General features: G+C 34.4%; 1 protein-coding gene across 2 annotated transcripts in view; it reads right to left on the reverse strand.

Annotated features, from left to right (window-relative positions):
- Positions 1-24,216, reverse strand: part of lrfn1 (leucine rich repeat and fibronectin type III domain containing 1) — a 153,107-nt gene that overhangs the window by 53,288 nt on the left and 75,603 nt on the right. The window contains exon 3 of one of the 2 annotated variants that reach the window (XM_034310385.2): positions 7,511-7,553. The exons of the other annotated variant lie outside the window; for it this stretch is intronic. The gene's annotated coding sequence lies outside the window, so the exon portion shown is untranslated. The remainder of the gene's footprint in view (positions 1-7,510; positions 7,554-24,216) is intronic. 2 annotated transcript variants of the gene reach the window in all.

A 24,216-nucleotide genomic window follows, 5' to 3' on the forward strand; every position in this document is an offset into this window, starting at 1 on the left:
CTACAGGTCTAAACTTGGGAAGTTCAACTGTGTTTCCACTGTACAGCCACAGCTGCTAACATCACACTTGCAACAATCAAAACAATATGTGACCAAGAACTTAAGCCTAAGAAGTTTAGACCTGGAACTTTACACCAGGAATTTTAGCCAGGGAATTTGAGACCAGGAACATTAGCCCGGGAAAATGTCAGACCACAGATTTTATCCTAAGAACTTTAGTCCAGAGACTTCAGCCTTGACACTTAAGCCCAGGCACATTAGGCCAGGAACTATAGCTCAGGAACTTCAGACTAGAAAAACTTCAGCCCTGAGACTTAATCCCAGGAACTATAGCCCAGGAACTCTGGACTAGAAAACTTCAGCCTTGAGACTTAATCCCAGGAACTATAGCCCAGGAACTTCAGACTAGAAAAATTTCAGCCCTGAGACTTAATCCCAGGAACTATAGCCCAGGAACTCTGGACTAGAAAACTTCAGCCTTGAGACTTAATCCCAGGAACTATAGCCCAGGAACTTCAGACTAGAAAAACTTCAGCCCTGAGACTTAATCCCAGGAACTATAGCCCAGGAACTCTGGACTAGAAAACTTCAGCCTTGAGACTTAATCCCAGGAACTATAGCCCAGGAACTTCAGACTAGAAAAACTTCAGCCCTGAGACTTAATCCCAGGAACTATAGCTCAGAAACTTTGACCAGGAACTTCAGACTTGACACTTAAGACCAGGAACTTCACCCAGGAACTTTTAGACCACAAACTTGAGACCAGATCATTCAGCCTAGGCACTTAAGCCCCTGACCTTAAATCCTTTAAGTGAATAGGGTGAGTACTAACCCCACCCTTTAACCATTTATAACTCCACATAGGAGCAGGCAGCAGCTGCATTTCTGTAATGTGTTCTCAATACATTTGATTTCTTCAGGCATGAAAATTGTTTGCGTTTATAAAATATTCCTCTCATTTTCCCCGTTCTTTCTCTCAGTTTCTCTCTCTCCGTTTTTCTCTCTCTCCATCTCCAAAACATTGATCGCTATTCTGATGAAATTCCTCTCCCTCAGCACAATGTGACGTGCGTCTCAGCACGAAATGAGATTTATTGAGAATTTGTCTCATGTCACACCCTGCTGGAGCTGCATAACACACACACACACACACACAAGATCCATCACTGATACGGCATGCAGGTGAGGCTCAGCATGTGATTTAGCGAGCAGCTCTGTGGAATCGTCTCGTCAGCTAAATTCATTTTTATCTTAGCAGCTTATGAAGGCGTCCAATATTAAACCGAGATCACATGACCATTAAACTCGATTTCTCCTTTAGCCTGACAATTTAAACTCAAAATTTCACTCTGTCGGAAATGTCCAGTTCATGGTTTTATTAGACTAGCCTTTCAAAGTAAGAAGCTGAACAATACTTTTTTTTTTAATTACAACAAATTTTTTTTTTTTATTGCAATCATACTACAAAAAATTCTCTTGCTTTTGACCAAAATGTAAATATATATATAAAAAAACACTTTAAAAAGTACAATTTTTATAATTTTGTTTGCATACTTTTATAATTTTGTAGTATAATTGCAATGAAAAAAATAATAATTTGTTGTAATTAAAAAAAAAAAAAAGTATTAAAAAAAGGTGCAGATAGCTACATAGATCCAGAACTATTGGCACCCTTTGATATACACATAGATAGATAGATAGATAGATAGATAGATAGATAGATAGATAGATAGATCCAGAATTATTGGCACCCTTTGATAGATAGATACATAGATAGACAGACAAATAGATAGACAGATCCAGAACTATTGGTCCCCTTTGATATACAGATAGATAGATAGATAGATAGATAGATAGATAGATCCAGAATTATTGGCACCTTTTTAATCCTTTTTTTTTTAATTACAAATTTTTTTTTTTTATTGCAATCATACTACAAAATTATAAAAATATGCAAACAAAATTACAAAAATTGTATAATTTTCTAGTGTTTTTTTATATATATATTTACATTTTGGTCAAAAGCAAGAGAATTTATATTTAGAATTTATATTTTAAAGAATAGCATTCATTTGTTTGTTTATCTTTCTTTCTTTCTCTCTTTCTTTCTTTACGTTATTGATATAAATATTTAGCATTTATTACCCTATCTACTACTTATCTTTTGCAAAATGCTTGTGTGTCAGTGTGTCATCTATGCTTGTCTGGATGAATGTGTTTGTGTGTGTGTGTGTGTGTGTGTGTGTGTGTCTGACCTTTATTTATGCAAGGCTTTGCGCTGTTTAAAGTCTGAGGCTCAGACGTGTGAGCGCTGAACTCCAGCAGCGAGTCATTGACATTCAGCTCGACTAGGCGAAATCAATCGCATCCCATCACCCACCGCTCAAACATCAAAATCATAAATCACACGTTACACGCGCTCTGAAACGCTGGGTGCAGTGCAGCTGCTCAGCTGTGAGCCTTCACACTTTACTCCTCAACACTCCTGAACACTTCTGAACATGAGGGTGAGTGTTTTATAACAATCTGATAATCATGCTAGTCCGCTCTATTCATCATTTATTACACATTTATTATACCTGAGAGTATCCCAGAAATGACAAGGGTTTACTTTCATCTGGCACTTTTATAGATAGGTAGATAGATAGATAGATAGATAGATAGATAGATCGATCCAGAACTATTGGTACCCTTTGATATACACATAGATAGATAGATAGATAGATAGATAGATAGATAGATAGATAGATCCAGAACTATTGGTACCCTTTGATATACACATAGATAGATAGATAGATAGATAGATAGATAGATAGATCCATAACTATTGGCACCGTTTGATAGATAGATAGATAGATAGATAGATAAATCCAGAACTATTGGTACCCTTTGATATACACACAGATAGATAGATAGATAGATAGATAGATAGATAGATAGATAGATCCATAACTATTGGCACCCTTTGATTGATAGATAGATAGATAGATCCAGAACTATTGGCACCCTTTGATAGATAGACAGATAGATAGATAGATAGATAGATAGACAGATAGATAGAGAACTATTGGCACACTTCGATAGATAGACAAATAGATAGAAAGATCCAGAACTATTGGCACCCTTTGATAGATAGATAGATAGATAGATAGATAGACAGACAGATAGATCCAGAATTATTGGCACCCTTTGATAGAACCAGACCTATTGACACACTTCGATAGATAGATAGATCCAGAATTATTGGCACACTTCAAAAGATAGATAGATTGATAGATAGATAGATAGATAGATAGATAGACACAGAATTATTGGCACCCTTTGATAGAACCAGACCTATTGACACACTTCGATAAACAGACAAACAAGTAGACAGATAGATCAGAACTATTGGCCCCCTTTGATAGATAGATAGATAGATAGATAGATAGATAGATAGATAGATAGAGAGATAGATAGATAGATATACATGACTGTTGTGAGTGAGTTAGCTAGTCAGAACTAGCTACAGCTTTTTTGTTTTTTTTTCTGCTCGCTATTAAAGTAGTTAACAAGCCGAAACTCTAATCTTACTTTAATGACAGCTGAGCGTGTAAATCGCCCAAGAGAGTCAAGAGTCATTTATTGCCATTTGCACTGCCAGAGCTCCAGGATGCTGTGTGTGTGTGTGTGTGTGTGTGTAATTAGACAGAAATGAAAGATCTAACACAACACAGGTCTGAAATGGTGGATCAGATCTGAAACACTGATGTATTTTATTCCATAAAAAAAGTGTGATGACATCATGACATCACTCTGCACACAACCTGAATACACTGAGCTGTGCGTGAGTCCATGATTTCATTACTCCTTCTCTCTCTCTTTCTCTCTCCCTCTCTCTCTCCAGGTGGGTGTGTGTTTGCATCATGTCGTGAGCACTAATGAACAGTCCTGTCACTGTGTCACCCTTATGAACTCATTATCCGTTCTCAGGCTCCTCCACCTCCAGAGAAAAATACACAAGGGAGAGAGAGAGAGAGAGAGAGAGAGAGAGAGAGAGATGGCTCACAGTGAGATGTTACAGGTGAACATGTTTTCGTCTTTTTTTGTTTTTCAGATTTGTGGATAAACTGCATCTCTACTTTTAAACTGTAGAAATAAAATGATCAAAACTTAACAGAAATATGTTTGTCACAATGTTGTTGGTTTTCACTTCATGAAACTTCATGTCATACATCCTGGAATAAGAAATATATGATTTTATTTAATAAAATAAAATAATTACAAGATTTTATATTGAAAAGAAGTTATTATAGTGCTTGATTTTATATATATAAATAAATGAATATATATATATATATATATATATATATATATATATATATATATATATATATATATATATATATAATTTATTTATTTTTTTGATTTAAAAAAATTATTTTCCAACTGTTCTGAAAAGTTATTTCACAGTGAAAAAAAAAATCTATTAAATAATGTTCATCCAAGGAGTAGATTTTTAGTTTTCTTGAGTATGCAAATTGATGCATTTTTAATTAGATGAAGCCTCATTTGTATAAACGGGTGTGATTTTTAAAAGCCCCGTTCAGAGACGTCGCTGTGTGATAATTGACACATATAGATTTAGTGCACCGTGCTAAACCTCGAGCCATAGGCTTCCATCACTTGTTAGCAGCGTTAGCCTCGTATCTCCAGAAACAGACCCAATAAACGGGATTAACAAGATCATAAAACGAGGGCCATATCAGGAAAGTGGAAGCAAAAGATGGACAGATGGTGGGGAATTCTGGGAAGCCAAAAGAGCCAGAATGTCCAATGTAATTTGAAATCTATACATCAGGAATGATTTATGACGCACAGCATCTTGAGACACTAACAGCAGGCTGTTGGAGAGCCTTAAATCCGTAATTAACTGTGAGGGTGAATAACACAGTGCGGAATAACACACTCTGTCAGAAAAAAAAAAACGACCTGTCCGAGTGTCTGGAAGTCCCGGAGGACTACTTACACCCGGTGTGTGCGCTCTCTTCTGCCGCATCAGAGCCATTTATAATGCATGAGAGCAGGAAAATGTCACCTTTACGAAGCTGTAGTGCCTGCTGCAGTGGTAACGAAGGACTCGCTTCAGTATTCAGAGTGGAAATGATGGAGACTATCACTCCATCGGGAATGGGAGAAGTGAAGGGAAAACACGGATTACGGAGACGGATGGATCTGGGATGTAGGTGAAGCCCTAGATAAAGATTACACACAAGAATGGGTTTTATTTACAGCATGTGTAAAACGGCGTCACTTCGTTAGCTGGAACTATAAATGGGCGTGTCAGAAAGCAGAATGATTGACAGCACCGTCTCCATGGCAACACAGACAACTCGTAGACAGTGCGACTGCTGGATAAGTGTGATGGAATGATGGAATGGTAGCGTACAAATGTTACTAGCGTCATGGTCCTGGAAATGGAAAGTGGCGAAAAGATAAGATGAGATCGACGTTTGTGCGCTGGATTGATGCCTCCTGTTTTCCTGCTAGTGTAAAAAAAGCTACACTGATTAGCCTAGCATTCTACGGAAACCTTGGATTAGCACGTCTCGTTGTTTAGTTGTCCTTAAGCTAGACGCTAATTGACCTAATTCAATCAAATGTAAATAATACTGCAAAGTTCACTATATTCCTATAACAGAAGCTCATGACGTGTTTTATTCCTCTTACACCACGGCAATTTGACAACGACTGCATTGTTTTGTTTATTATAGCACAACACACTGTACTTTTTATCCATTTATAGTTACAATGAGATGGAGAAACTGAGAAACCACAAAAGCGTAAAAACTCCTCTGTCCTGAAGATGTCGGAAAACATTCAGCTTTACCATCTGACTGTTACAAAGCGCCGACACTGGAGACTCCTTCCCTAACTGCTAAATAAACATCTCCTTACGTATCAACAATTATACGCATTTTTTAATCAGTTTATTAATGAGTTTTAAAGCAGGTTAATTAGATAAAAATGCAAGCTGCTGAACTTCAGTTGTGTTGGTGGTTGAGATTAAAGCAGACGGCTAATTCAGATTCAAACATACGGTTAGCTAATTCAATTCAATTCAATTCATTTTTATTTGTATAGCGCTTTTTACAAAGGTCATTGTCTCAAAGCAGCTTTACACAAACAAAAGTAACTTTTGTAAGTTACTTTTAGGCAGTTAGCAATCCGATCCAGAGAAGCGAACTGTACTGATGCACCAGAATATAAATACATTGTAAATGCTTTAATGTTATTTAATAATAAAATATTTTACATGTTTTTGTAATGTTTCAATTCATAATTTAGCTTTTTTTTTTTTTTTTGCTTAAAAAAATTAAAGAATAAAATTATTTAACATAAAATTAATACATTAATAATGCTTTAAAAAAAACGTACAAGGTAATAAAAAAGTGCTTTATTATTGACGAGTCCATCCTTTCACTATATTCGACAATATTCTAAAAAAAAAAAAAAAAAAAAAAAAAAAAAAAAAAAAAAATCAGTAAATCAAATAAAATGGCATTTTATTAAAAGAACTGATTAGCCTTTCTTACTGTTATTTTTATTTTTATTATTTATTTATTTATTTATTTATTTAATTAAAGCTTTTTATGATTTTCACTGACTTCCAGTAAAGAACCAACATTGTTTTTGTGATTGTATTTAATAGTAAATGTACCCAATAATTTTATAAAACTAATCGTAAAAACAAATATGTGAACAGGATATTAATTTAAAAAAATATTTTTTTTTTTAGAGATCATTTATTTTTGATAACTCGTGATTTCAGACCCCTTGGTTTTATGCTGTCTTCACGTGCTGCAGGAATTATTCTACATCCCAATTCTGAAGTGGTAATTACGAGTACGTCGTGTTCACATGCTTTGTTGTCGGCAAGAACATGAAACATGGACGGCGTCAGGTTCATTCAGACATATTTCTTTTTTGTTTTTCTTTCTTATATTACTTTTATTTTGACACCATAACACATATTACTCAGTTAGCTAGTCTGGTGACGATAATGGAATTTTGGTCAAATACAAGTTATTTTCATGGTGTAAAAATGTACAACATGCATTAAATAGTTGCTGATATACATAAATGAATATGACCAAAACGGCAAGCGCTAACAATTAACTTCATCTAGAAAAATATACAAAACCTGTCATTCCATACAGAAACTGGACTCTGCTCCGCCATGTTGGAAATTTAGGACTCCTCCCATCTCGGAAACTCGGGTATCAAAATGGTCTCCTAGTGGGAAACTGGTATTTACGATAATTCCGATAGCATGTGAAGGCAGCATTAGTCTCAAACCTTTGTTCCATACTGTGGATCTCTGGAAGCGCTAATCACGAAGAATGCTAATAATGTTACATTTCATATCGTACATGCGAAATATCGAAATGCACAGACACACATCCAGTTCCAGCATCTTTCAATCCATCCATCGTTCATTCCTAAAGGACGTGTGAAAAACTTCTCCTACCTCCTCAGATGGAGCGAAGGTCCTGAGGGAACCATGTGAGCTCCTGCAAACACGAACACACAAAAACAAACAGGAAGATTTCTGTCAAATCGGCCACATTCTTGCCTCATGCTAGTGTTCTCCTCTTCTCCACTTCCCATCATGCACTGGTTTTCCTTTCCCTCGTTCCTTCCACTTGATGTTTATTTTGCCATCTGTTCAGTGTAAATGTACACGGGCTGCACTCTTTCGCATCTAACTGCCATCTTCGATTATTTATTACTGCGTAATTTCTGTGTCTCCTGAAAGCAAGGGAAATAAAATACTCCAAATATTTTGGTTTTATGATTATAATGTTACAGCTAGCATGCTAGTTTGTTAGCACAGAATAACCTTTAATTACATTCGCTACGATTAATTTGTGATTTGTTAAAAAAAAAGGACTACTTTATTTACAATATGCATATACGTATTTATAATAATAATAATAATAATAATAATAATAATAATAATAATTTTAATAATAAAATATTTTAAATGTTTTTGTAATGTTTTAGCATTCATAATTTAGCCTTTTTTGCTTAAAAAAAAAATTAAATAATAAATTATATAACATAAAATTAATTCAATAATAATGCTTAAATTAAAACAAGATCTACAAGGTAATAAAAAAAGGACTATATTATTAAGAAGTGCATCCTTTCACTACAAAAAAAAAACCAAAAAACAAAAAATAAAACAAAACAAAGAACTAGGAATCAGTAAAATAAATAAAACAGCACTTTAAAAAAAATTAGCCTTTATTACATTTATTTATTTATTTATTCATAGCTTTTTAGGATTTTTCAAGACAAATAAAAAATTCAAATTATTTGATCATGCTTAAAAAACTACATTTATTGAACTAGCAACAAATAAAACGAATAAAATATAAATGCTTTTAGTTGGTACAAAGCAGCGTCACTTTTTTCAGTCATGATTTTCAACATTTTTACATTTTCGACTCAAAAAGGGGAAACGTCTGGTGGCCGAACTTTTTTCTGTTGATACATGAATTGCTGTTGATGATTTCGTTCGGTGTTAATGATACTTCTGTGTCAGAACAAAAGAACATTATGCTAATAAAAACAGTGCTCGGGAACAGAAACGGACAGAGAATGGTCTGAAAATGGGCAGGAAGTGAGCAGAAAAAGTGAGAGGGTGTCATTTGTGCTTTACAGTATACAGGGCAGTGTTTATGAGCTCCCTACAGACGGCATGGTGTAGCGAGTGATTTAGCTGCAGGCTAATCCCGTACACCGTTAGCGCCGCGTTACAGATGAGCCGGGGATGGAACGGTCCGGATAATGCACCTTAATGGAGAATAAAACCCAATTAAATGGCAAAGAGTCTCTCGGACTGCAGTAAAGACCGAGCGAGAGTAGATCGAGGGAAGGTGTAATGGTGCATGTCGGATGTCTGTACGTGGATGATTTCTTTCTCATTATGAATAACAGTCTAAAGAGTTCAAAATGAGACAAACCATGGAAAAATCCATGAATGGGAAATTACTAGAGTAGGAAATATAACAAAAGTGGAAAATACACTAAAATAGACTAAAAAAAAAAAACTACAATAAAATGACCAACTATAGTGTTTTCCAACTCTTATGCTTAAAAATAATCATAATGTTTTTTTACAGAATTTTTTTTTTTTTCAAAATTAAAAAATGCAGGTGATTTGTTATATTTCTAAAATATTTAACAAAACTGTTTTTAATTGAAACTATAAATAAATAAAAATTTCCACCACTTTTAGGTTGTCATGGCCTTGATATAGCCGACTTGAACATTTCCCATCAGCCCCATCAGATCACATGACCCTGTCAAACGCCCTGCTTAATCATGCTCATCTGGTTTGTCTTTCTCTTCCTTTCTCTCGACTTATGATGTTTGGTTTGACGTTCTTTGTGTCGCTTTGTCTTTTTTTGTTAATAAAAAGCTTGCACTTCACCTGACCTAGGCTGATCATCAGACATTTTTCTCCCATTATCATTTTTTTTGTTAAGCTGTCATTATATCTTTTAGCTATCATGAGTTTAATAACACTAGGTCCTGATCCTAAACACCTTCAAACCCTACTATCTAGCTAGCTTTGTTATGTTATGCTAATTGTCAGTTTGTGTGATATAAAGCCTTTCGAAGTTCTTCTACATAATGATTAATATCACATTGTAGATTTCTTCCTCACAGAACTTCTTGTATATTTACAACAACTTAAACATTGTCGCTAGAATGACCTGTAACTTTCTTTTTTTTAAAATAAGTTGCTAAGTGATAATATCTAAAACCAAGAAAGACACACAAAAAAATTAAAGAAAGTCACCTAGTAATGAAATGCATGAAATACTTATTTTTAATCAATAATGGAAAAATTATGGAAAAATAATGGAAAAATTTTTACTTGTTTTACTCGTTTTTTCTTCGATCACTAAGCAGACTTTGCTTAGTCGATGCATCTTGATTAACTAGACGATTGAGATTGTAAGTTCAAGGTGATTTAAAAAAACACTCCAAATTTTGAATCCAAAATTTTCAAAAACTGAATTAAATACGACACAGAGTTACAAAAATGGAACATATTTTCATTCAGTTCGACCATCAAAACTGCATGATAATCCCACATTTTTCTAACTTATATGTCGTATTATTCTAATAATTCAACTTTTTATTCAATTCTACACTGCAATTTTTCTGTTTATTCAAAAATCAGAAAATTGCAAAGAGTGAAATGATCTATTACTAAATAGACTTCTTATAAGTGACCTGTAACTGGTGTGCAACTTCAAGAGTGCTTAAGAGTTCTTTTTGTGAGGTAATTTGAAATAAAAATAGAACAACAAAAAAAGTCTCCATCATTTAAATATATTCACTGGGTTAGAAAAACAGTTGCGTAGTCTAATATTGAGGGAATAGACTTTTGTAATAATAATCTTAAAAAAAAAATTTGATACTAGAAAATTCAATATCCTGGATTATTTCAAGCAATAGATCCGATACACATGAAGTAGGTTTAGAATGTTATTACACAAGCAAGTTGATATTATATTCTATATTCATTTATAGTGACATGATGGATGGAGTGTGTGAGGTATAGCAGTGAGTGTGCTGGGGTTTTAAACACCTCGGTGTCACTGCTGTGGTGAGAAACAATCCTCCAACAGCCGGTTCGAAACTGATGAGGGCTAGAGGATGAATAACAAACACTGTGCATAAAAAAATAAGCGTTAGACTTTAAAAAGTCCAACTAATAGGTGTGTTTGAAAATGTCCACAGATGTTTTTAACCCTCGGCTCAAAAACAATTCCATCTATACGAACAGCAAATCCACAGGAAAACACAAATTCCATTTGGACAGGCCGTCAAAAACGGTTATGTTAAATACCGTAAGAATAGTGTTAAGACTTGCAGATTTGGCGAGTGAGAAGGAGAAGTGTGGAAATCACCATCAAGGCCAAACACGTTTTCAAATAAGAAGGTAGACAGCATAAAATCAGCAGCCATTGAAATCACTTCGCCGTGGGCATGCTCAGGTTCATGCTGTGACATCTTTCAGAAACTATTTTTTAAATTTCTCCACTTGGGGGGTCATTTTTGAAAAAGTTTTTTTTTTTTTTCTTTTCAGCAGAAGCCATAACACAGAGAAAAAAAAACAATATACTATATATTTTCATAAATTGCTGTGGGTGGGGCCTAACTGTACACCTTCGAACGGGAACACGCTGAGAAAAGTCCATCATCTGAATCATATCCTTTCAGTCATGCTCTCCATTGTTGGATGGCGTAAAGGGGTGCCAATACTTTGTAAAGCCCCTGACATGGGCTACAGTCAGTAGTTGTACATCTCCAAAATGACCTATGTGGTAGCTGGACAGGAGAGAACCAATCAGGATCCAGGAAACCAAAGACCAAAAAAAGGAGTTAGAATGTATGAAAGAATGATGGTGTTTTACGCATACGAATAAACTACAGAGTGAAGTGCGTGGATGATGTACAATGACGAAGTTGCGAAGAATCCAAGCTCACCGCTGTGGCCTACAAATCTCCCACTGGACTCGAATTAAAATTCACAGAACCGTAGAAGTGCGTGTCAGCACTTTTTTTTTTTTTATTTTATTTTGCAGTTTATCTTTTCCGGGAAAGCTGCCAACCTGAAATAACCTCAAATAACCACTGTAAAGTACATCTCATCCTCCTGTGATCCTGACACTCACTTTAGCTTACTTTCCCCTTAATACCACACACATGAAGAAGGATAAAGCATATGCCATAATGTCCGGTTATTACAGATCTCAGGTCAGCGGTTTAGTGGCAACGATGACGTTTCAAATTGGCGTAATGGCTTGGACTGTAATCAGCATGAGCCCCGTCACGTTTTCGTCACTAATGTTATAAAGGAATAAAAAAAAAAAGAGTCTGTGCATTGAGGTCCATTAGAAGATCTAGAAAACAAAGGGTAATCTTTACATCTCATTATCTGACTTCAGAATTATTGGCACCCTTTAAAACAGTGGGTAAGATTGTTTGTTCATTTTATTCACGTAAAAAAAATCAGTTGAATGAATTATCACTTTTCAAATGAATTATTGTGTGATTAAGATAAGCATGCTCAAGACAACACAAAAAAAAATGTAAAAATTTGACAATGGATATATCTGGTAAAAAAAAAATACTGATAGAAACATACAGTATATAAGTAATAAAATAAAAATTAAAAAAATTCTGTAAAATTGTACATGTGCAAAAAATGACTGACTTATCAGTGTAAATAATACTAAAAATGGAAATATTCCTTTTTTTAAAAAAGTCTGTACAAAAGAAAATGTTTATTCCAACTATTTAGTGCTGTTGTGCTCGAAATGTTGGTTCCATGATTTCAAGTGTGAGATCTGTGATTTTAAAAAACTCTTGAATAAACAGGCAAAATATTATTGTTTACATAGTGTGCCTCATTTTTTAATAGTTTGAAAATATTGTTTTGTAGTTTTTTTTTATATATTTATTGTTTTTATAGGCTTGGAATTTCTTGTTTCATAGTTTAAAATAAATGTTGAGAATTAGTTATCCAGAATACACCGTCAGTTCACTTGTAACTTCCTGGTAGAGTTGTAACACAATGCCTCTAACTGTATCTGTATGTGTTTAGCTAGGGCTTGGGTTAAATCTTTGTATTTGTATCTGTAGTTGTATATAAACCCAAAAAGTAGGTTTGTACCTACTTGCGATATTTTCTAATAAATTTAGTTGCTTCCAAAATATAAACAAACTACACTGCAAAAAAAAAAAAAAGATCTTGAATATTGAAGTAAAATACATAAGTTCAACAAAGACAATAGATAAATAATGGCAAATTTATGTTAAACTCAATAAATAGAATTATGTACATTTAAATACTTTATATATTGTGGTAAGGTGGACATTATATCAATATGTAAAAGCTACATATTTTACTTAAGTGGAAATTCTGCACTTAATTTAAATATACTGATCCATCAACTACCTTTTTCAGTGATAGTAAGCTCATTTATACAGCGTGACCCTGACCAGGCAGTTACTAAGGATGAATAAATGAACGCTGTAAATGTGTCATGCAGTGCCATATGCTCATGTTAATGAAGGTGTTTTTTTTTTTTTTTTTTTGTCCTACAAGTTTCATCTCTGACCATTTGCTAACATGAAAGTAAAAACTTTTTTGTTGCATGCCTAATCCCATGTTACACACCTCTAGTCTCAGTCTGATGCCCTGTGAACCTGGAAATATACAAAGAAATAAAAAAAAAAAAAAACCCTGAGTAGTCTGCTTTATTCATATCTGTATCTGTATTTATTCTGAATGCAATATCTGTTCATTCCAAATAATATATTCATTTTCAACAACATCCCTACCTCCTGAGACTTTTTTTTTTTATAGCCTTAAGGCGTATATCTTCCTTTTGTCACCTAGAAACCATGGAGCGATGCAAACTTTTGCACTCACTTCTACCGAATTCTATTCTAACAACCCGATTCACTGGAGTAGCTCTGAAAAAGGACAGCTTTGCTGGTGTAATGCATTTAGCGATCTCCGGAGATGAAATCACGCTGATTAAATCATGCTCTTCACAATGTCTTCACACCCTCAGGTAAACTTTTCACTGACATCGTGTCAGTGCTGCCGATTATCATCATTCGGGGTTTTACTGCACCAGAGCGATGGAGGAATTTCTGCAAATAACATGTTGACCTTTCCTTTCCTTGCTCGGGAAGGACAGAAAGCTGTGAGAACTCTGGAAGGACAAGTTCTCCTGATAGTGTCTTTACGGGAAAAACACACACACACACACACCAACCATTTAGTACCATGCCGCGTACTAAATTCCTTCCATGATTAGCATAGCTAAAAAATAAAAAAAATTCATCCATATAAAAAGTAGCTGATTCACATGCACGGAAGGTCAAACCTCTTTGTAGGCAAAATGGAGAAACATTTTTTTTTTCCCTCTCTGGAGCATAATCAAGGCTTGATCCACTAACAAGCATGCCAGAATTCTCACGGCCAAATCCACAATCTGGTGTCGTTTGTGGAAACCCATCAGGCTTTGATGTGAAGTTGAGAGAAGTTCATGCCATCATTATGTTCCACCATGCTGAGTGAGCCCTGCAGCTATTCTCAGCCAACATCGGCTTCTTATAGGAAAGAGAAGAGATGAGACCAGAAAGGGGGGAAAAAAATAGTCTAGTAGTGAATCTAAAACCAAAATATCACAAGCAAATGATGATCAAATCAAACCACTTTCTAAATCTAGGTATAAATAAACACGGAGCACACTGCGATCAAAACACAATCTGGCTTGCATTGTGATTAACGCCAAATTATTTTCATTAAAAACAAAAGAACTTGTGGGGAAAAAAATACAAAATGGAGGGTTTCTTGTAATTAGAGCTTAATTGAGGAAGGCAGGTAAAATGCAACGTTAATTTAATTTAATAAAAATAATTTGCATTTATATTTATTTGATTTAATTGATTAAAAAAAAAAATAGCAAATTTAGTCACTAAATCTGAGCCGTGAAACTCAATCTTAGTTTTATGTTCGTTTTGTTCTTTAATTTTTTTTCCCCCAGAAATCATCCAGTGTGTATTGGCTAAATGAAACTTCTGCAGCTCCTTAGCGAATTTTATGCTATGTGTAACTGAGAATGTGTAATCAGCTATGCTGGTTCTAGCTAGCTAGTTTTTTAGTAGTCTATTAGCCAGAAAAAAATGAATCAGAAGCAAAAAAAGACAAGAAAGGATCTTAAGGTCTTAAACTTAGACTCTGTCGTGTGTGTACTAGCATGAGGAGAGACTTTAAAGCAGCCGCTAAGGACATCTGCTAAGTGCTATGGTGTATAATTTTCAACCTACACACTTAGAAGAGATTGAACCTTTGGAGTTCAAAAAAGAACATGAAAGTGCAAATATGAACTTCTGACTATCAGAAAGGTTCACCATGGAACTTATAGGTTTTATAACGATCCCTTGATTATATATTATGGTATCTGTACTTTTATAGAACACTCGACGTGGCAAAAGGGTTCATTTATGAACCTTTTCTAAGTTGGACTGTAAAGATTTTATTACTATTTTCGTTATAAGCTGAGGCCCGTAAAGCAAAGCTCTTTTAGCCCTGGAACATATTGAACATGCACAAGAATGGAACTTTTCTCATTTTTACTGATTCATGCCTTCGATCACTTGAATCGTTAAAGACTGATCACTGATAACTGCAACATATTTTAAAGTAGACCTGTTACAAAAGCAAAACTACAGCATTGTCTGTTGGATTCTGGGTCGTAGTGTTTTTTTTTCTTTTTTAATGAACAAGCAGACATTGCTGCTAAAGAGACCCTTATAGCAAGAACCACAGAATACCGGATTCCACCTTCAGACATCAAGCCTTTAGTCAAAAAAAATGGCAAGTTGAATGGGGAAAATGTGACAATAAATAATTGTAAATTAATCTGGTTGGCAAAATACTTTTTTTCTTGACATGATCAGGTGGTGCACACAAGATCATATAGATCACAGACTGACACATGGGTTTTTATTAAAGGGGGAGGAACCACCATCGTGTCACTCTGTAACACTCCTTTAACTCCATATCCCTTTGGACTGTTCTGCTTTTAATGTTATTAGACAACGTTTCTAATCAGGAAATACTTTTGCTAGTATTAAGTATGTGTTGTGTAAGGTTTCATCACAAAAAGACTTTTATTTTTAAGATTATTATTATTATTATTATTATTATTATTATTATTATTGTGTTCAGACTGTGTGTGCATGTAATAGCCTAAAAATCTTTACCAGAAAAGGTTTGTAAAAATGTTTATTACATGCACTAACAATCTGAACACAAATTAAACCCCAGGAATATTATTTCTTTATTATTTAATTTATTATTTCTTATTCACTTTCTGCCAATATTGACAAATAACTAATAACAATTCTCTAGAAACGTTCTTTTCACTTAAGTAAACGTAATTATTCATATTGTTTCGACTCTAAGAATGACAAAAAAATATATTTAAACCAGGTGGAAGTGGTACGCGACGCAGTGTACTGAATCTCAAGCAGCGGAACTGAGTGGAGCGGCACGGATATCTGAGGTAAGGCAATATAACCTATCAAAATAACTATGACCTTTTTAAATAGCATGTACTTAATGTCATAATAATGTTAAGGTGTGTGTGTTACATAAGGAATAATCGACAACGAGCCATTGAATTATAGAAGGCACACACAACGTGGTAATGAGGCCAAAAAAAACATCATAAAAGAAGAATGCAACAGTTTGCTGACGTCAGTGGGTCGCCAACTTGATGCAGTTATGGCAAGCAAGAGATATGCACCTAAATATTAAGAGTTATTTAAGTGTTAATTTACTTTAAGACTATCTGTACCTATACTTTTGCTCACCTAAAAAATGGGTGATCTGCCACCAAAGGTGCCATGTTTGAAGTTGTTTAAAACACATCTTAAATATCAAGAAAAGAAACCTGAAATTCTGATCCATCATCTGATCTATTCGTCTTTTGAGCTCAAACCCAATTGTCTTCAAGGTACTGGGAAAAACAATAGAATTGGCCTTGCTGTTCCAATACTTTTGGAGGGGACTGTAAATACCTGATGTGGAATGGGGTGTTAAATGTTAAATTAAATTGATTATAATTTTTTTTTTCATGAAAGACAATATTCCTTTGTTTTATGTAAGTCTGTAGTTGTTCAGTGGTGTATTGTGCTCATAGTTTATATTTATGTATTAAACATTTTATGGCCAATGGTGGTGTTGTGTCTATGCTTTGGAATGGGATTAATTAGCAATTAATAATAATAATAATAATAATATGGTAAGGATGTCTAAAAACAGGCTCAAAAAGGAACTCTGATGGGTCGTTAATGCACCTTTAAGACAGGGTTCCCCCCACAATCTCCAGGAACCTCGAAAGGTTCATTTCTGAACCTTTTCTTCTTAGATTGCAGCTAGTTAGCATTATTCAGATCATATCATACTACCAGTCAATTCTTATTTCCATCCATGTTTTTTTCTGCCTTGAGCTAGCAACCGTTTAGCACAGCTGAATGTCTCAAAACACAGGAAGGGCACACGCCTGACTGCATCCGTCCATTCCTCCACCAATCAGAGCGGGACGTCCCCCGTGACCTGGCTACCGATTAGCGCCGCCATGTGCAGCGTGTCACGTGCAGTACGCTGGCACAGAGCCAAAAGGCAAAATCCTGCTCACTGCACTTACCAGCATGCCTTCTAGGAGCCATGTTCAAAATCATTTTATATAAACCTGTATATATATATAAAGAGAACCTCCAGAAGTATTGGCACCCTTCATGGAAATGAGCAAAATTAATACATGGAAGAAAAGTGATGTTTTAAGCTTAAACATGAATGCAGCATAGTGTTACTTAAACATCATTTTTTTCTTAAGTAGTACAATATTCATTTTTTTTTTGCAAAAATTATCAGCACCCAATTAATTACATTTACTATTTTTGGTGAAGCCTCTCCTTTAGCCTCTTCCACAACTTCAAACTTTTTATTACAGCCTTTTAATGGTTAATGGTATTTTTAACCTGCTTATGTATTTTTATATTTATTACCCAACAACCATCTGTCACTTTTGCACTTGGAAAGTCTTTTGTTTTTCCCCAATGGTGATGGATGAGAAATGGATTTTAACATGTGTGCAACATTCTATTTATTCCCTGAGGAAACAAGATTACAAAGATAATTTCATAGAAATGCTACAAATGTTCAACAACTCGTTCTGGGGACTAAATATATAAAGTACATATTTATGGTCACTACAAAGAGAGGGAGAGGAAAAGGACGAGTAGAAAAAAGGAGGAGAAAATGGAAAAATAGGGAAAGGAGAAAAAACAATTTGGGTACCAAGGTAGAAAAGGAGAGAAAGGAAAGATGTATAATAAAAACACTGCTTTTTCACTTAGCTAACCAATTTAAAGCAGTATTTTGAATTTTCCCAAAATAGCTGAAAGTCTGTCATGTAAAATGATAGTATTTAGCTATATTTTTTAGTTGCAGCAGCATTTTTGTAAAATGTATTCCTTTAATAAAGTATCAGAGTAATATCAGACTAATAGAGAAGTAATATAAGCGTAATATACAAATAATACAGAGAATTATCAGAGTAACATTGGAGTAATGTCAGAATAATAATGATGTAATATCAGAGTAATAACAGCATAATACCTGAGTAATACTGATTTAATATCAGTACTATTAATCTAATATCAGAGTAACATTGGAGTAACAACTGTGTAATATTGGCCTACTATAGGAGTAATATCAGCTTGATACAAACATAATATGGGAGTAAGTTCAACATTAGTAACAGAGAATTATCGGTGTAATATCGTAATTATATCAGCATAAGATCAGAGTTATATCACTGTAATATTGGCGTAATATCAGTGTATTATCAGAGTAATATCAGCATAATATTGGACCAAAATTGGAGTAATATCACTGTAATATCGGAGTAATCTCAGAGGTAACATCACTAATATTGGCGTATCATCAATATTTTTGCCATATCGGCGTAATAACAGTAGTATCAGAGTAATATCAGGGTTATATCAGAGTAATACTGGACTAATAACAGGTATCAGAGTAATACTGGAGTAATAACAGGGTTATATTAGAATAATATCTGAATAACATCAGTAATATCAGAGTAATACTGGAGTAATAACAGGGTTATATTAGAGTAATATCAGTAGTATAAAGGTTATGTCAGAGTACTATCAGGTTTATACTGGAGTAATATTGGAGTAACAGGATTATAGAGTAATATCAGATTAATATCAGTAGTATCAGGGTTATATCAACACAATAACAGAGTTATAGTAATAGTGTAATATCAGATTAATATCAGAGCTGTATCAGGGTTATATTAGCGTAATAGAGTAATATCAGATTATCAGTAGTATCAGGGTTATATGTGAGTAATATCAGAGTAATATCAGAGTAATATCAGAGTAATAACAGGGTTATATTAGAGTAATGTCAGAGTAATAACAGGGTTATATTAGAGTAATGTCAGCGTAATAACAGGGTTATATTAGAGTAATGTCAGAGTAATAACAGGGTTATATTAGAGTAATGTCAGCGTAATATCAAATTAATATCAGTAGTATCAGAGTAATATCAGGGTTATACTGGAGTAATATTGGAGTGATATCAGGGTTATATCAGAGTAAGAACAGGGTTATATCAGAGTAATAATGGTTATATTAGAGTAATATTGGTTATATCAGGGTTATATCAGAGTGATATGGAATAATATCAGAAGCCTGTTAGTCGCTCAGAGCTTCAGTCAGATGGAGAATTTCTTTGTTAAATAAGCTGCCACTCACAGAACCCTGACGTACGACTCTGAGTTCTGAGAAGCAATATGTTAATGTAGCTTAGCGTTCTGCGAGTAATTCCCACGGGATGCTCTACAGGTTTTTTTTCCTCCACTGTGAGCTGATGAGAGAGAGATCGAGCGAACGCTGCCTGAGCTCAGGTGTTCATTTAAATCTAATATCAGGTAAAGGGACAATTTAATCGAAGAACCGCTGACATCGGGGGAAAAAAGAGAGAGAAAAAAGAATGATGGAGAGCTGGATAGTGCATGTAACCAAGAAAGGAAGAAAGAGTGAAAGAAAGAAAGAATTAAATAAAAAAAAGCACAAGAAAGTAAAGGACATAGCAAAAGGGAAAAAGGTGATAAAATGGAAGAAAGGAAGACTTCCTTAGGAATTAAGAGTAAACAAAGAAAAAAGAAGAACAAATGGAGGGAAAGATAACAACAAATAAGCAGAGAAATAGAAAGAAAGAAAGAAAGAAAGAAAGAAAGAAAGAAAGAAAGAAAGAAAGAAAGAAAGAAACGGCATCCCGATTGAAGCTTATAAACCTGGAGCTCAGTTATGATGTCACTTCTGCTCTTTAGCAGTAGAACATTAGCGGTGTAGCATTTTACCACACAGGCGCTAACACTAACACCGAGCCTTTTCTCTTAGCCTCACTAGCATTTATTCATCACTCTAAACCACTCGCTACGCTAGGCTACACCTCTTTCACTCTGACTCCATTAGCTGCTCTGCTCCTTTTAGAGCAATGGCGAGAAAATGAGGCTCTGAGGAAAAAAAATGACAATTAAAGTCACATGACTCTGACAGTAAAGGCCAATTCCGCATATCATTAACCTTTTCTTTAGCGTTTCCACTGCTAGCGCTTTAGCATCCGGGTGGAGAGTCATACAGCGCCGTGGAACACTCGGACACAGCAGAAACGTCTCATAGGATTATGGGAAATAAATGAATAATGGTGTTGGATTTCATACGTGTGAAGTTCAGGAGAATAAAAAGGTCTCCGCCCCCTGTCTCCATGGAAACACAGAAAGTTCCAGAAGCATACGATATAAAAAAAAAAGTGCTGTTGGTAACAATGCAGCACTGTTTCCCAGCATTCCCTTCTTCTTTCTTCTTTTTTCTTTTCTTTACTTATGTTTGGTTTTCTTTGCAATGGTTTTCTTTCCAAATCTTTCTTTCTTTCTTTTTCTCTCTCAGTAAATTAAGTTTTATTAGCCTGCACAGTGATTAGCTTCAGCCTTGCTTTATTTCTTGAAGTGTAACCATTCATTTTGTTTTCATTCAATAGACAGAAAGAGAGACAGAGAGAGAGAGCAAAACCAAGAGAAAGTTTTTTTTCATGTTTTGTAAACTGAATATTGAGTTGTATTAGCCTGCCCAGTGATTAGCGGCTAATAACTCCACTATTGTGTTAGCATAATGACAGTTAGCATAGTGATAGTCAAAAATTGTGTGTGAGACACCCAAAACAGCCATGCTAAACACGCTAATCCACCTTCATGCGACTGTAGCGCTACACTGCCTTCAGTTAGCATGATCTTTATCGTTTTCATTAGCATACAACATATGAATAGTTTTGCATTAGCTTATTAAAAGAGTTGTTTGGCAGTTGAGTGCTACTCTCTACCATGCTACGACAACCTACAGCAACCGCGACATTGCTTCCAAGTAGCCACATGCTTTAAGACAACAGGAAAAAACAGAAGGAAATATGGAACAAAGTAAAAAAGTGTGTTTTTCATTTTCAGAGGCGCTCGATGGCTTTAGCGCTCCACTGGTCCGTCTAAGCTAAGCTAATCGACGCCTGTTGTCTCTGCATTAAAGGAAGAACAGAATGAATGAATTAATTTCCCTCAGCGAGCAGTGAAGGTTTGGAGAATGAGAAACGCCAATGTTTCCCTCAAACACACTTTAACACACCCGAATCAATTCCCCATCAAACGCTACAATGCTAACATACTAAATGAGTACACTGTGCCCTAATGCATCATGGGTAATAAGCAGAAACACAGACATACAGTATCGGGCTCGTACAGGGCGTAATTCAAACTAATGTCCAACCATCCAGCATTGTTACCACGGCAACAGAGGTAGTAAATCATCATTAAGAAGGAAACGGAAAACTAGCCTGGAATGAATGCTCAATCTTCAACGCCGCTCGGAGTCTCGTCCCGTTTTAGTGGAAGGTCAAGGACGGAGCGATGAAGTGATGAGGATTTTTATTTTAATCAATGTACGAGAAAAAGGAGAAAAGAAAGAAACCAAGAAATTAAAGAAGAGTGTTTAAATGTACAAAAAATTTTCCATACTGTAAGCATTTGTTTCCTTTTTTGTATCGGAGCAATAAACATATACATATGAAAAAATTAAAAAATAAAATAAAAAAATTAATTAAAAAAATAATAAATAAATAAATAAAGTTCTGTTAATAATAATAATAATAATAATAATAATAATAATATAACTTGTGCATGGTAAAATAGTCAAGAGCATGAAAATGCTTAAGAATATATATTTTTTAAATTCAGTTTTGACCGTTATTTTATTCATTTGCTTTTTTTTTTTAAACAAATACTGACTTCTATTTTTGTTTTTTTAAATCTGACGCTACTGAGCCAAACTCCATCATTCACATATATCATAAGTGTGTGATAAATTATACATGCTATTTATACAATGCTAATCAGGAAGCTATTAGCCCTATCCCTATCTTGTTAGCTAAGTTAGCCTCACGGCTCGCAGTTTAGCGTCGTGCCTCGGCTGGTCGAGTGCGTTCACAGCAGTGGGAGACTTCAGATATTTTTCTTTTTGTCTCTGTTTTTTTCTCTTTAAAGGGCGAAGATGTGAACTCGGTATTGACACGAGCGCTGCAGGAAAATGACGCTTAGTGAACAGCGCTAGTCAGGAAGTTGATCCGAGGTTGTCGGCATGATGCGCTTTGGGAAAAATCTCCTCACACGCTGTGTTTAAAATGTCCTTTTTTCACATCGTTTAAAGGTCAGCGAAGGACTGCGGGGAATTCAGCATGTGTGTGTGTGTGTGTGTGGTTCAATATGGTGCCTTTTAGGGAAGTCATTTCAAAGTTTAGGAGGAAAGAAAAACACACACACACACATACACACACATACACACACCACTGGGTGATAATTAGAGCTGGATGAGATGCATGAGGACGACTCCGTTCCAGCGCTGATGAGGTTGCGTGATTAGAGCGGCGCCCCGGCGATTCTCTCCACTCGCCTTTAATTGCTGCGGCGGCCATCTTGATTAGCATCTCGACAGGAGCGCCGTCTCCTCCTGTTGCGTTCCAAAAGAGGTTGTGACTGATGGAACCTCCATCTGATCCGACTCCGTCTCTCCGAGCTCTACATATCCTGACTGACGGATCGGATCAAGTAGCTGTTGACTGTTTTTGAACATAATTTAAATTTAATATTTTAGGCAAACAGCAATTAGCATAAACATCTCTCTGAAGATTTCGACTTGCATTAATTTAACTGTAACTACATCTAAACAACTGGAGAATAACGGAGTCATGTGAATACGTTAGCGCTCCATCCCCTTATATTAAATCACGGCATTTTCATTGGCGAGTTTTTTTTTTATTCGACTTTCAAAGACGTTCAAAATGTCAAAAATGTTTCATTGTAATTAAACCAGGTTTCTTTAATACTCAAAAATATTATTTACAAAATAACCACTACCAAACCAGTAAGCTCTAATAATCTTTTATGTATATTTTTTTTTCAAGAGATTAATGACCAAACTCTAAGCTCTATTAATCTTGAAAGAAAAGGAAAATTATTTACCAAATGATAATTCCCAAACACCAATATCTAATATTATTCTTTAAAAAATACAACAAAAAAATTACAAAACATTACTTACAAGACGAAAATTCCCAAAGTTTAGTCTATAAACATGTTTAAAAAAAGAAAGAAAGTAACATTACATAGAAAAAGATAATAGCTGATCTCTAAGCTCTAATAAAAAAAATATGTATATATTATTTTCTACAAGATAATTCCCAAAACCTGAACTCTATAATTCTTTCTAAAAAATTAAAAAAAAACCCAAAACATTATTTAGAAGAGGAAAATTTCTGAATGTTAATATTCATTAAAAAATTAAAAAGAAAAATATATTTACAAGAGGAGAATTTTCAAACTTTAATCACGAAACATTTTAAAACTATGTTCTAAAGAAAAAAATAACATTATTTAAGAAAAGATCATTTCCATAATCTATGCTCTGATAATCTTTAAAAAAAAAAATTAAAAAGAAGGTTTTTCTTAGAGTATACTTTCCAAATTCTATGAACGCTTTCTAATAATCTGAATGATCCAGTACAAGATGTTATTTTTAAGAAAAAAAAGAAAAGAAAAACAAGATAATTCCCAATCTCTAATTCCTAATAGTCTTTGAAATCCCTATTAATCTTGAATGTAAAAAAGGACAAAAAGAAAACAAAAATAGAGAATTATACAAGAGAATTGTTCCCAAACTCTAATGTCTAAAAGTTTTGTGAAAAGAAACAAAAGTTCCCAATAATAATAATAATAATAATAATAATAATAATACTAAATTATAATTTATTAATTTAGTTTAATAAAAACAGTAAAAGTTTATAATCTATTGAAGCTCATTTTTGTGCTTTGAAGGAAAAATATACTACTTATTGAAAAAAACAATTATAACTTATTAACTTATAATTCAGCGAAGGTTACAAATTAAGATGTTAATGATATTATTAAGAATATGTTTTTTAAAAAATTA

The sequence above is a fragment of the Pangasianodon hypophthalmus genome, chromosome 14, assembly GCF_027358585.1.
Source record: "Pangasianodon hypophthalmus isolate fPanHyp1 chromosome 14, fPanHyp1.pri, whole genome shotgun sequence".
Taxonomy (NCBI): domain Eukaryota; kingdom Metazoa; phylum Chordata; class Actinopteri; order Siluriformes; family Pangasiidae; genus Pangasianodon; species Pangasianodon hypophthalmus.